Raw genomic sequence first — 14203 nt, 5'->3', positions numbered from 1 at the left:
TCCCTTCAGAGATTAGTCCCTGAACCCCCACGTTGAAGCCGAGGTCCAGCTACTTGCTCTCAGACTTGATTCCTTCTGCTTGCTTGCCTTGGATTCTGAAGATGCTTAGCTCTTTCCCTCCATTACTCTTTTCAGGAATTCCAGAACATGCTGCATGTACGATTACCCTTTACTCAAATTGTTTTCCTGAACTATATCACTGTTTATAGTATTTATTGCCAGATATCATCAATGTGTTTTGTCTAGAGGATGGGTCTCTTTCCAGTGTTTCAAGCTTGCTCAGTTCTTGTGTCACCTGCTTCATTCTTGGGCCTGGGTTGGGAGTCAGAGGATCTGGTTCAGGTGTGGGGTTTGCCCCATCTGTCTGTGCTTGCCGCAGTTAATCTCTAAGATGGGGGCTGTCAAGATATATAGGAGCACCACATTTGTATCTTCACTAGTTATATGCAGAAAAATGTTGATGAAACCAGAGGAGTGTATTTTGCAGGGAACTGTGATTCAGGGAGAATACTCAGAATGTTAAAAGAACAAAGGAATTAGTTCTGAATCATGAAAGAGAAAACATACCTTTTCAAAAATGAATGCAATAACCCTGTAAAGAAGGTGTTTTTTGCTCTTTCAAAAGCTCAGATAATTTACAATAAACCCAGCTAATTAAAAAAATTTAGGGGATTCTAGCTATTAATTAGCTTATATTTTATTTCATTAATTTCACATAAATGCCTTTTCAGATCACTCATGACCTAGAAGAGTGGTCTAAGGTATTTACAAATTAGATGGATCACTTGCACACTATTAAAGTGATCAATGTTGCCTTGAACTCTTTACTTGTTCCCATGACTACCATATAAATTTCCCAGCAGGCATTTAAATGGCCGCATAAAATTTTAGATGATTTCCTTTGGAGGGTAAGAGACCTTGAATTAATGGGACCACCCTTCTGGATGTTTAGAGTGAAAAAGGAATTATTCCCTTTTCTCCTTGAAATGGTAAGACTTATCACTATACTTGTGTCTTACACACTGCCTTATTAAGGAATAGTAATTGCACTTTGTCTAGTTTGGCTACTTTTTTTTAAACCTTATAAGACTGGGCAAAAATGCTGAATTCTCTAAATGCAGAGAGATCAAATGCAGATTTCACTGAGAAAAATTATAATTATGACCTGTTACCTGTTTTTTTTTATTTATTATTTTTAATTTATTTTATTTTAACATCTTTATTGGAGTATAACTGCTTTACAATGGTGTGTTAGTTTCTGCTGTATAACAAAGTGAATCAGCTATACGTATACATACATCCCCATATCTCCTCCCTATCCCACCCCTCTAAGTGGTCACAAAGCACCGAGCCGATCTCCCTGTGCTATGTGGCTGGTTCCCACTAGCTATCTATTTTACATTTGGTAGTGTATATATGTGCATGCCACTCTCTCACTTTGTCCCAGCTTACCCTTCCCCCTCCCCATATCCTCAAGTCCATTCTCTAAGTCTGTGTCTTTATTCCTGTCCTGTTCCTAGGTTCTTCAGAACTATTTTTTTTTTTTTTTAGATTTCATATATATGTGTTAGCATACGGTATTTGTTTTTCTCTCTTTTTTATTTATTTATTTTTAACATCTTTATTGGACTATAATTGCTTTACAATGGTGTGTTAGTTTCTGCTTTATAACAAAGTGAATCAGTTATACATATACATATGTTTCCATATCTCTTCCCTCTTGCGTCTCCCTCCCTCCCACCCTCCATATCCCACTCCTCTAGGTGGTCACAAAGCACCCAGCTGATCTCCCTGTGCTATCGGCTGCTTCCCACTAGCTATCTATTTTATGTTTGGTAGTGTATATATGTCCATGCCACTCTCTCACTTTGTCCCAGCTTACCCTTCTCCCTCCCCATATCCTCAAGTCAATTCTCTAGTAGGTCTGTGTCTTTATTCTCGTCTTGCCCCTAGGTTCTACATGAGCTTTGTTCTTTTTTCTCTTAAATTCCATATATATGTGTTAGCATACTGTATTTGTTTTTCTCTTTCTGACTTACTTCACTCTGTAGGACAGACTCTAGGTCCACTTCACTACAAATAACTCAATTTCGTTTCTTTTTATGGCTGTGTAATATTCCATTGTATATACGTGCCACATCTTCTTTATCCATTCATCTGTCGATGGACACTTAGGTTGCTTCCATGTCCTGGCTATTGTAAATAGAGCTGCAATGAACATTGTGGTACATGACTCTTTTTGAATTACAGTTTTCTCAGGGTATATGCCGAGTAGTGGGATTCCTGGGTCGTATGGTAGTTCTATTTGTAGTTTTTTAAGGAACCTCCATACTGTTCTCCATAGTGGCTGTATCAATTTACATTTCCACCAACAGTGCAAGAGGGTTCCCGTTTCTCCACACCCTCTCCAGCATTTATTGTTTGTAGATTTTTTGGATGATGGCCATTCTGACTGGTGTGAGGTGATACCTCATTGTAGTTTTGATTTGCATTTCTCTAATGATTAGTGATGTTGAGCATCCTTTCATGTGTTTGTTGGCAATCTGTATATCTTCTTTGGAGAAATGTCTATTTAGGTCTTCTGCCCACTTTTGGATTGGGTTGTTTGTTTTTTTGATATTGAGCTGCATGAGCTGCTTTTAAATTTTGGAGATTAATCCTTTGTCAGTTGCTTCATTTGCAAATGTTTTCACCCATTCTGAGGGTTGTCTTTTCATCTTGTTTATGGTTTCCTTTGCTGTGCAAAAGCTTTTAAGTTTCATTAGGTCCCATTTGTTTATTTTTGTTTTTATTTCTCTAGGAGGTGGGTCAAAAAGGATCTTGCTGTGACTTATGTCATGGAATGTTCTGCCTATGTTTTCCATTAAGAGTTTTATAGTGTCTAGCCTTACATTTAGGTCTCTAATCCATTTGGAGTTTATTTTTGTGTATGGTGTTAGGGAGTGTTCTAATTTCATTCATTTACATGTAGCTATCCAGTTTTCCCAGCACCACGTATTGAAGAGGCTGTCTTTTCTCCACTGTATATGCTTGCCTCCTTTATCAAAGATAAGGTGACCATATGTGCGTGGGTTTATCTCTGGGCTTTCTCTCCTGTTCCACTGATCTGTATTTCTGTTTTTGTGCTGGTACCATACTGTCTTGATGACTGTAGCTTTGTAGTATAGTCTGAAGTCAGGGAACCTGATTCCTCCAGCTCCGTTTTTCTTTCTCAAGATTGCTTTGGCTATTCAGGGTCTTTTGTGTTACCATACAAATTGTGAAATTTTTTGTTCTAGTTCTGTGAAAAATGCCATTGGTAGTTTGATAGGGATTGGATTGAATCTGTAGATTGCTTTGGGTAGTAGAGTCATTTTCACAGTGTTGATTCTTCCAATCCAAGAACATGGTATATCTCTCCATCTGTTTGTATCCTCTTAAATTTCTTTCATCAGTGTCATATAGCTTTCTGCATACAGGTCTTTTGTCTCCATGGTAGGTTTATTCCCAGGTATTTTATTCTTTTTGTTGCAGTGTTTCTCCTTGAAATGGTAAGACTTATCACTATACTTGTGTCTTACACACTGCCTTATTAAGGAATAGTAATTGCACTTTGTCTAGTTTGGCTATTTTTTTTTAAACCTTATAAGACTGGGCAAAAATGCTGAATTCTCTAAATGCAGAGAGATCAAATGCAGATTTCACTGAGAAAAATTATAATTATGACCTGCTACCTGTTTTTTTTATTTATTATTTTTAATTTATTTTATTTTAACATCTTTATTGGAGTATAACTGCTTTACAATGGTGTGTTAGTTTCTGCTGTATAACAAAGTGAATCAGCTATACATATACATACATCCCCATATCTCCTCCCTATCCCACCCCTCTAAGTGGTCACAAAGCACCGAGCTGATCTCCCTGTGCTATGTGGCTGCTTCCTGCTTTCTCTTTCAGATTTTTCATCGTTAGTGTATAGGAATGCAAGAGATTTTTGTGCATTAATTTTGTATCCTGCTACTTTACCAAATTCATTGATTAGCTCTAGTGGTTTTCTGGTAGCGTCTTTAGGATTCTCTATGTATAGTATCATATCATCTGGAAACAGTGACAGTTGTACTTCTTCTTTTCCGATTTGGATTCCTTTTACTTCTTTTTCTTTTCTGATTACTGTGGCTAAACCTTCCAAAACTATGTTGAATAATAGTGGTGAGAGTGGGCAACCTTGTCTTGTTCCTGAACTCAATGGAAATGGTTTCAGTGTTTCACCATTGAGAATGATGTTGGCTGTGGGTTTGTCATATATGGCCTTTATTATGTTGAGGTAAGTTCCCTCTATGCCTACTTTCTGGAGGGTTTTTATCATAAATGGGTGTTAAATTTTGTTGAAAGCTTTTTCTGCATCTATTGAGATGATCATATGGTTTTTCTCCTTCAGTTTGTTAATATGATGTATCACATTGACTGATTTGCATATGCTGAAGAATCCTTGCATTCCTGGGATAAACCCCACTTGATCATGGTGTATGATCCTTTTAATGTGCTGTTGGATTCTGTTTGCTAGTATTTTGTTGAGGATTTTTGCATCTATGTTCATCAGTGATATTGGCCTGTAGTTTTCTGTTTTTGTAGCATCTTTGTCTGGTTTTGGTATCAGGGTGATGGTGGCCTCATAGAATGAGTTTGGGAGTGTTCCTCCCTCTGCTATATTTTGGAAGAGTTTGAGAAGGATAGGTGTTAGCTCTTCTCTAAATGCTTGATAGAATTTACCTGTGAAGCCATCTGGTCCTGGGCTTTTATTTGTTGGAGGATTTTTAATCACACTTTCAATTTCAGTGCTTGTGATTGGTCTGTTTATATTTTCTGTTTCTTCTTGCTTCAGTCTCAGAAGGTTGTGCTTTTCTAAGAATTTGTCCATTTCTTACAGGTTGTCCAATTTATTGGCATATAGTTGTTTGTAGTAATCTCTCATGATCCGTGGTATTTCTCCAGTGTTAGTTGTTACTTCTCCTTTTTCATTTCTAATTCTATTGATTTGAGTCTTCTCCCTTTTCTTCTTGATGAGTCTGACTTATGGCTTATCAATTTTGTTTATCTTCTCAAAGAACCAGGTATTAGTTTTATTAATCTTTGCTATCATTTCCTTCATTTCTTTTTCATTATTTCTGATCTGATATTTATGATTTCTTTCCTTCTGCTAACTTTGGGGGTTTTTTGTTCTTCTTTCTCTGATTGTTTTAGGTGTAAATTTAGGTTGTTTATTTGAGATGTTTCTTGTTTCTTGAGGTAGGATTGTATTGCTATAAACTTCCCTCTTAGAACTGATTTTGCTGCATCCCATAGGTTTTGGGTCGTCGTGTTTTCATTGTCATTTGCTTCTAGGTATCTTTTGATTTCCTCTCATTTCTTCATTGATCTCTTAGTTATTTAGTAGTGTATTGTTTAGCCTCCATGTGTTTGTATTTGTTACAGAGTTTTTCCTGTAATTGGCATCTAGTCTCATAGTGTTGTGGTCGGATAAGATACTTGATATGATTTCAGTTTTCTTAAATTTACCAAGGCTTTATTTGTGACCCAAGATATGATCTATCCTGGAGAATGTTCCATGAGCACTTGAGAAGAAAGTGTAATCTGCTGTTTATGGATGGAGTGTCCTATAAATATCAATTAAGTCCATCTTGTTTAATGTGTCATTTAAAGCTTGTGTTTCCTTATTTATTTTCATTTTGGATGATCTGTCCCTTGGTGAAAGCGGGATGTTAAAGCCCCTAATATTATTGTGTACTGTTGATTTCCCCTTTTATGGCTGTTAGCATTTGCCTTATGTATTGATGTGCTCCTATGTTGGGTGCATTAATATTTACAATTATTATGTCTTCTTCTTGGATTGATCCCTTGATAATTATGTAGTATCCTTCTTTTTCTCTTGTAATAGTCTTTATTTTAAAGTCTATTTTGTCTGATATGAGAAATGCTACTCTAGCTTTCTTTTATTTCCATTTGCATGGAATATCTTGTTCCATCCCCTCACTTTCAGTCTGTATTTGTCCCTAGGTCTGAAATGGGTCTCTTGTAGACAGCATATGTACAGGTCTTGTTTTGTATCCATTCAGCCAGTCTATGTCTTTTGGTTGGAGCATTTAATCCATTTACATTTAAGGTAGTTATCGATATGTATGTTCTTATTACCATTTTCTTAATTTTTATGGATTTATTATTGAAAGTCTTTCCCTTCTCTTGTGTTTCCTGCCTAGAGAAGTTCCTTTAGCATTTGTTGTAGAGCTTTTTTGGTAGTGCTGAATTCTCTTAGCTTTTGCTTGTCTTGAAGGTTTTAATTTCTCTGTTGAATGTGAATGAGATCCTTGCTGGGTAGAGTAATCTTGGTTGTAGGTTTACCTGGGTTTACAGTTATCATATTTTAAATAAATTATCCAGCTAGATGGCACTGCTAATTTTACTTTTCATTTTGTAGTTACATCTTTGAAAATTTTATGTGAGCAGTTTAATGTTTCCACAGTTTTCTTCAAAGTGTGATTATAAAAATGAATTGATATATTAGGAATTCTAATTCTGTAGTGTAATGTCATTTAAAAACTTATTTGTACTAATGTGAAATTAAGTTTTGCTGAAAATTATACATTAAACAATCAAGGTCTGCCTTATTGTAAATATTCCAATATTTGAATGAAAACAGATCACTTACAAATTTTTAGAATATGTAGTGTTATGAAAATTTTTATTATTTGAGTAAAATCTCTGTAGAAAAATCTCTGTTCAAAAATATGTTTCTAAATGCTATATGGAATAAATTTAAAAATAGGAGTAAAAGACATAAAAGAATAAGAAGAATAAAAACAATATCATTTGGTTCAATGTAGGATGAGATAATATAAAATTATAATTAGACTCTAATTGCAGTTATTTTAGAATAAACTAAGCCCAAATGAACATCAGCATGTCTGAAAATGTTATTGATGCTAAAATTTCCCACTCTGTAAATATTCAGGCAGTAAACAATGTCTTATTTTCTCAAATTTTGTTTTATATCACAGTCTAGAAGATATATAGCTATATATATATATATATTTCCCAAGGCAGCCAGTTGCAACTCCTGAGGCAACAAATAATTTTAATTCAGTTTAGCCTCCTGAATTTCAGGAAATTTTGATGCAGACCACATATTATATTTATTTTATGTTTATGGTTTAATCAAAGGATTAAATGATTTATTTCTGAAATAGCTGTTTATTTCTGAAATAGCTGTTTATCTCTTTCCTTTTTAAAACTAAACTTTTTTTTCTATTTATATAGCAAATGATGAAAAGTGAGCTGGTCTATACATTTATAGAATCATGTTACTTGCTACTGACATTACCATATAATATAACATTCCTTCTTTTGTGAGAAAAAAATGAGATATTTGTTTAGTTTGAACAATTTATCTTTATTTTAGCAAGAATACTTTGTGTTTTAAAATGTATTTTTGGAAAGATTAATCCAAAAGGACTGACCATATTTTGAAAACCAAAACACTGAATTAATTATTCTCTTCCTGTTTTTCTAGTTAAAAGGAGATAAATTGTGATAGTAAAATTTAAACTTTTACTTAGTTTTCCTATTTACATTAAGAAGTATTTATTTTCTGATCCTGGAGTTGGGAAACATGTACTGTGTTAGCACTAGTGTGATGTGAGAAAGGGTGTGAGTATAATTTGAAGAGTATTGGAAAGGTAATTGATTAAAATATCTCAACTTATACTCAGATTCTGCAATCAAATATTTATTTATTTTTAATGGCTCTCCTATAAGATACTTAAGACTGAAATATTTTATCAGTCTTTTTGAGGAAGCCATTGTGATCGATTATTTTTACTAGAAGATGTAATGCATTCGTTACCATTAAATTTTTGAGCAGTTGTGAAAAAGTGCTCATAGGCTGGGAGTTGTATTTTTTAGGACTCTGATTGCAAATAATAATAAAAAAATTAATGTGGTTTAAGCAAACTGAAAGAATTTATTACCAGACTTGAGGAAAATCTCATTAGCCTCAGTGTCAGGAGTGCAGCTAGACCTGGAACAAAGACCTCAGATGCTGTGAAGACTCTCTGTGTATCTTTCTCTCAGCTCCTTTCTGCATTTCTGCTTATGTTTCTCTCTCTGAAGACCTTAGTTCAGATGACATGATGAAGGCTGCTGCTTCACAGTCTCAGAATTGTAAGGTCATGGGCTCAGTGCAATGGAAAGATTGACTTCAGTGGGTCAGCCCAGATTCCAGTTTCCCTGGGAAGACCAGCTGATTGTCCCATCTTGGATCAGGGGTCCATCCATGGTCAATTCGAAATAGTCTATTCACAGAGTAGGGAGTCCCCATGCTCACTGGAGAGAAATGGGGAATAGTTAGCTCAGAAACGTAAATCTCCATGATTGGACAGATGTCCCAGAATGTTTTGTCTATAAGAAGTGTGGGTCAGAGTAAGAAAGAGATGGCAGGACCCTGAATATAAATTTCATATACCTGACATTTTTTTCTGGAATCAGTGTTTGTTTTTGCTCTTTCTTTTCCAGATTTTCCTCTTTTCTTGCGTTTTGAACTCAGCTAAGAAAGAAGGTCTTTGACTCATTACAGTGGTTTCCACTGCAGGAAGGAGTTGCCTTAACATGTTTTTGTTTTTTCTTTTTCTTTTTCTTTTTTTTAATGTGCAGGAACAGACATATACATAGTGAGGGAGGTATAGCAGAAAGAAATCAAGTCTTGGAGTCTGAAGACCTATATTCAAATTTTGTTTATGCCACTTACTATCTGTTGTCATTCTCAAGTTACTTAGTTTCTGTCTTAGACAAGATGGCTAAGAAATGAAATGGTAACAAATAACTTCCAAAGTTTCAGCTGTATTTCTCCTCTTTGGGTGTTTGTTGCATCAGATTATTCTCAAGCTGAGGCTTAATATCTGGAACTTGTCAATAGTTGTCACAAAGGGAAAAGAGCTCTGGAGGATCATTTGGCATCAATTAACTCTCATAACGCATTGCCTGAAAATAATTGGATGGCCTCAACTTTACTAGAAAGAGGACCAAGAACTGCAACCCAATCATGTATTTAGAAGGCAGAGAATTGCAACTCCGAACAGCATGAATGACTAACACAGCTTTCCTGAGATTCAGTTTCTTCACACATGAAATAAAAATGTTGGGAATAAAACATGATAATGTGTGTAAAACACCTGCTAGGAATAGTGCCTTGTACATAATAATTTTACTAAAAGGTAATTATGAATCTCATCATTTATTATCATTAGGATACTGAAGCTCAGGGAGATCTAAGTATATCCTAATTCATTACAAGGAAAATTTAGGAGACTCACAGGGGCAGTGATCCATGCATCATCGGCCAAATCAGTCCCACCACCAGTTTTTATAAATAAAGTTTTATTGAAATGCAGTCAGGCCCATTCATTGTGTATTGCCAATGGCTATTTTCACTCTAAAATGGCAGAAGTGAGCAGCAGCAACAAAGACCATATGTACTACAAACATTTACAATCTGTCCCTTTAGAGAAAAATTTTATGGGTCCTTGCTCTAAAGCAAGAACAGGTAGTAAACAGGGTTAAGTGTCTTAGTTGTGTGTTTCCTTGAAAGTGAAGCTTGAGACAAGGACCTGGATGCAAGTAGTTTATACAGGAGGTGATCTAGGAGGTGGGGGTAAAGGAGACGGTCATGAAGGGATGTAATGAAGTGAGCATGCAGGTGTGTAACTGAGGTAGCTGCTTTTGCTTGTACAACGTTCTCTTGATTCCATCAAGTTGTCCTGAGAAGTAGACAGAATGTCTACCTGAATTTCCTAAATTGCCAACCTAAAGGGCAGAAGGCAGGAGCCTTTACCCACTGGCTCCTGTCCTGCAATAGTTTAGGGTTGCCACTGGAGTATTAACCCAGTACTTTTGGGTTGTGTTTGTATGAGGGGCAAGTGGACCTCATAGTGTTGAAGCATGTTCTGGGCAGAACGTAGAAAGATATGTGGAGCATGCTTGAGAAGAGTGACCATCAGTGGGAACTTACACAGCGCTGTCCATCCCAGCTGCGGCTGAAATCAGAGTTGGAACTGGGGACATGATACAGGGAACCAGAGGGCTCACTTGCATTATCTGATACCATAAAGAGGTCTCTCTTCTCTCAGTTGTCATGTGGCTCTTGAGTAAATTCTATTGACCACAGTTATGATGTGCAATGTGAGGAGAAGTGTATGGAGGAGCTATGAGAAAAGATTATTTCATCACTGGCATCGTACTTGTGCTTGTAATGGTAGTGTAAAGGGGTAATAAAAACAAGCGCTCAGAAGGTGGTAAGCGATGAAAAAGATCATTTACTATTTCTAGTGACTTTTTGTTTCTGTAAAGGAAAAGTGCCTATTAGATAATAACTATTATATACTCTGATCCTCTTAGGTCTGATAGAAATGCCACTGATAAAACATTTCCTGTTTATCTCTGTTAGGGGTACATACTGCTGAACTCTGAGAGGGTATCCATTACGTGCAGATACCATCAGCCCTTGCTTAAATTTGTAGTGCAACTGAGACTAATAATTTTCAAGTACATGAGTTTAAAACAAGAAATAAAACCATTTGGAATCAAACTAGAGATAAGTGTTACGAATAAAAGAAAACCTGATTGAAGAGCCTATTCAACTTCATGAGGGTAACAAGTTTTTTTCCTTCAGCCGTCATCCAGCCTCAGTGACGGAGACAACATGAAGCCATAAGTCTGAGTCAGATCGCTGAAAGCATTTATCTGCTAAATAAGTCTCCATTAGCAATTAAAATTACCTTATTTTTTAAAATAAAAGCAGTATAAAGAAAGTTACACTTTTCTGCACCTCTGGATTTTGGGGGCTGGTGTCTTGCAGTCTATTGAGCTTTAATTATGACTCTGAAATCATAATACAGTAAGTCCCGTACATACAAACCTTCAAATTGTGAACTTTCAAAGATGCAAACGTATGTGCCAGCCCCTGTATGCCAGCTGTTGTACTACACAACTGTACTTTTCAAGGTACTGTGAGATTAAAAATGTTTTCTTTATTTTTTGTGTTTGTTTTTTATGCACTTATTATTTGTGTGAAAAGCATTATAAACCTATTACAGTACGGTACTATGTAGCCAATTTTGTTAGTTGGGTACCTAGGCTAACTTTGTTAGACTTACAAATGTGGTCTTGGAAAGGAACTCATTTGTATGTAGGGGACTTAGTGCATATTAGATAAGCTATAGTGAGAAGACAAAAATGTTTTCGTTTTTAAAATAATTTTGTTTAAAAAATTATCACCCAACTGTCTTTGTGGGAGAAGAAATAAATATGACTAGACACATAATTTAAAGAAGATAATAGTGCTTTATAATAGCTGGCATGGAATGATTTATAATATTAAAACTTTATCTATACAAGGACCACTGCTCAAATTTTTAAAATGAATGAATGAGTATGCAGTTTGAGATGATGTGCAATGGCAAGGAAACCCTGTAGAGTTCTTCCAAAGATCTCTCAAGTTAAGATAAAAGCTATTAAGAATTTTTATCCTAGCTAAGCACACACTCAACTCATGTTGGTCCCCTCACCAGGCCTCGGCACTATGCTCTTTTTGCAGTCCTGTATGATCTCCTTCTTCCCCTCCAACATACATACCTGCCTGTGTTTCAAGGCTCTAAGTCAACTGCACTTTTCTAGAAGACCCTTCCACCACAACTTCTGCCTACATTAGAGATGAATGCATATTGTTTGTGAAATTTCTTCATTAACTAGATTATCTAGTCATAAAATTAATATTCTGTGCAAGAAGTTTACTTTTACCTAATAATTTTCATATGTGTGTATATTTGCTCCCTTAAATTGTTTTAAGTCCCTGGAAGGGAGCAACCATTTCTTGTAAACCTTTTCTGTCCCCTCATTCAACCTGTTGCTAGGTTGAATGCTTATCTTGGCTTCATATAATGCTGTGCTTATGCTAGCTAGTCATGAGTTATTTCTAATGAATACATTGATCATCTCTACATTGCCACACTTGCCATGTTAACACAAGTCTAAAAGTGTCTTTGTCCTATATTCATGTGCAATTAAACAAAAATGTGATTTTTGTTCATTCACTTATAAGATGATAAAATTGTCTTTTAAAACAGACAAATATGCATATTTTTCTCGCAATTTATCTTGACTGTCTCTTAAACTCAAGATCTGCTCATTTCTTTCATAGAGAATCTAAGTGGAAAGCAGTTTTCCCCAAATTGGCTGCCTCTAAAAAAAAAAAAAATCTTTTGTAGATACGTATTTAAAATGCAGACTTTCAATCTCCATCCCAGACCTACTGAATTAGACTTCAGCAGAGAAGGGGCCTGGAATCTGGATTTTTGTCAAGTAATTGTTAGTTCTTATATGCCTACAAATTTGAAATGCACTTGTATATGGAAAACTGAGGATTTCTTTTAAACACTAAAATGGACACAATAGTACCCAATTTATAGAGTTACAGTGGGGATGTGATATCAATGTGACTAGATATTATACCTAGGAAAGCCCAGGGCTCATAGAAGACCATTGTTAAACTGTAGCTGAGATTTTCCTATTTCTTATCATACGATTCTATAAAATCTTATTTTGAAAATTTAGAAAAAAAAGTAAATAAATATGCATTTCCCTTAGAAAGCCCCAACTTCATGCTTATTCTATTACTCTCTGAGTTTACTGACTCATTCCCACCTCTACTATATTTTTCGGTGAACCTAGTTTCAGTTGGATCTCTTGGACTTCCCATGTTTTAAGGTAGAGATCAGTTCCAGGGGAGGCTTGTGTCTTTTCTTCCAGGAACTTTAACACCAAATAGTCTGATAAGTCAAGAAGATATTAACTAATATTAGTCTGTCAATGTTACAAATTATATTTTGCATCCCCTTTATCATCCCTATACCTTGAAAATTACTTTTAATGAGTTCTTCTGGGAATTTTAACAGAAATCATTTCCTCTCTGTCTGTCTGTCTGCCTTTCTGTCTATCTGCCTTCCTACCTGTCACCTCTCGGGGCTATTTGAAACTAAGGTTATCCTAAACAAAGTAACATTCTTACCTGCCAAACTATTTTATATTCAAACATATATTTACAGCAGATCTTCTAGTTATTTATTGATTTCTGTGAAACCCCTTAAAGGTCTGGTCTCCACCTATTTTCCTGCAGAGAGCAAGGTGTTGTTTTTATTTTTGCTAAGCTTCCAGAGGAGTATCTTATTTCAGGTTCCCTAAATATAGATATGGGGTTTAATATGAGACATGGATTTTGTTCACATAGCTAACTTAATTAACCATGCTGAATTGAATAAGCTAGAATATTTTTTGGTACCCTAGGAAGCTCCAGTTGATCTTATCAATTTATTTCAGAACTATAAATTAGAGCTTTAAAAGAGTTCCTGAATTTATGAGTTATATATATATCTCAGTTGTCAAAAGCCAAAAAATAATTTGTCCATGTACGGGTCTATGTATCTAAGTATCTCTGTATCTATCATTTATCTACTTAAGGATATTCAAGAATGCTGAACAAAAGGAATATACCATAATGACAATATATTTGTTATTTGAAAAATATTAACATTTTCTTTCACTTGTCCCCTAGTAATTATTTAAATCTAAATCTTTGAGTATAATTTTGAACTTCCTTTATAATGATATAAGTATACTTAAGAAAGAGTACGAAGCCAATCTCCTGATTATACTAAAGTTTGCCTGTGAAATATATTACAGCTTTCCCTCTATGATTTATCTGGTCAAACTCTCAGAAAGAATTATTCAAGTGCTAAAAGTATATTACTTTTTCATTTTAAAGTACTACTGACAGAGGTTAGCATTGTTTTTCTGAGGGTTCTAGGATTCTGATCCAAAGCCATGGAGAGAAATAACCATTTGCCCGATGGCATCTTGCAAGTTCACTCTCAAGCCAGTAACAACTAACACCCTTAGGGTATCCTGAGGCATCCATGACTCTGATAGTTCATATGGGAACTAACATGAATTCTGGGAAATTTACTAATCATTTGAAGGACATTTTTGAACAATTAGTAAATGCTGGAAATCCTGGATGACAAAAGTAGAATCATGTTCAGTTCTGGAAAAGGTAAATGTGTGGCTCCATCTGCAATGTTGCTAAGAATATTTCCTCAAACCCTTATGATCTTCCTGTAATCAA

This window comes from Balaenoptera borealis, assembly GCF_965194805.1.
Source record: "Balaenoptera borealis genome assembly, chromosome: 18".
In the NCBI taxonomy this organism is placed as follows: Eukaryota; Metazoa; Chordata; class Mammalia; order Artiodactyla; family Balaenopteridae; genus Balaenoptera; species Balaenoptera borealis.
This window is presented reverse-complemented; position numbering follows the sequence as displayed.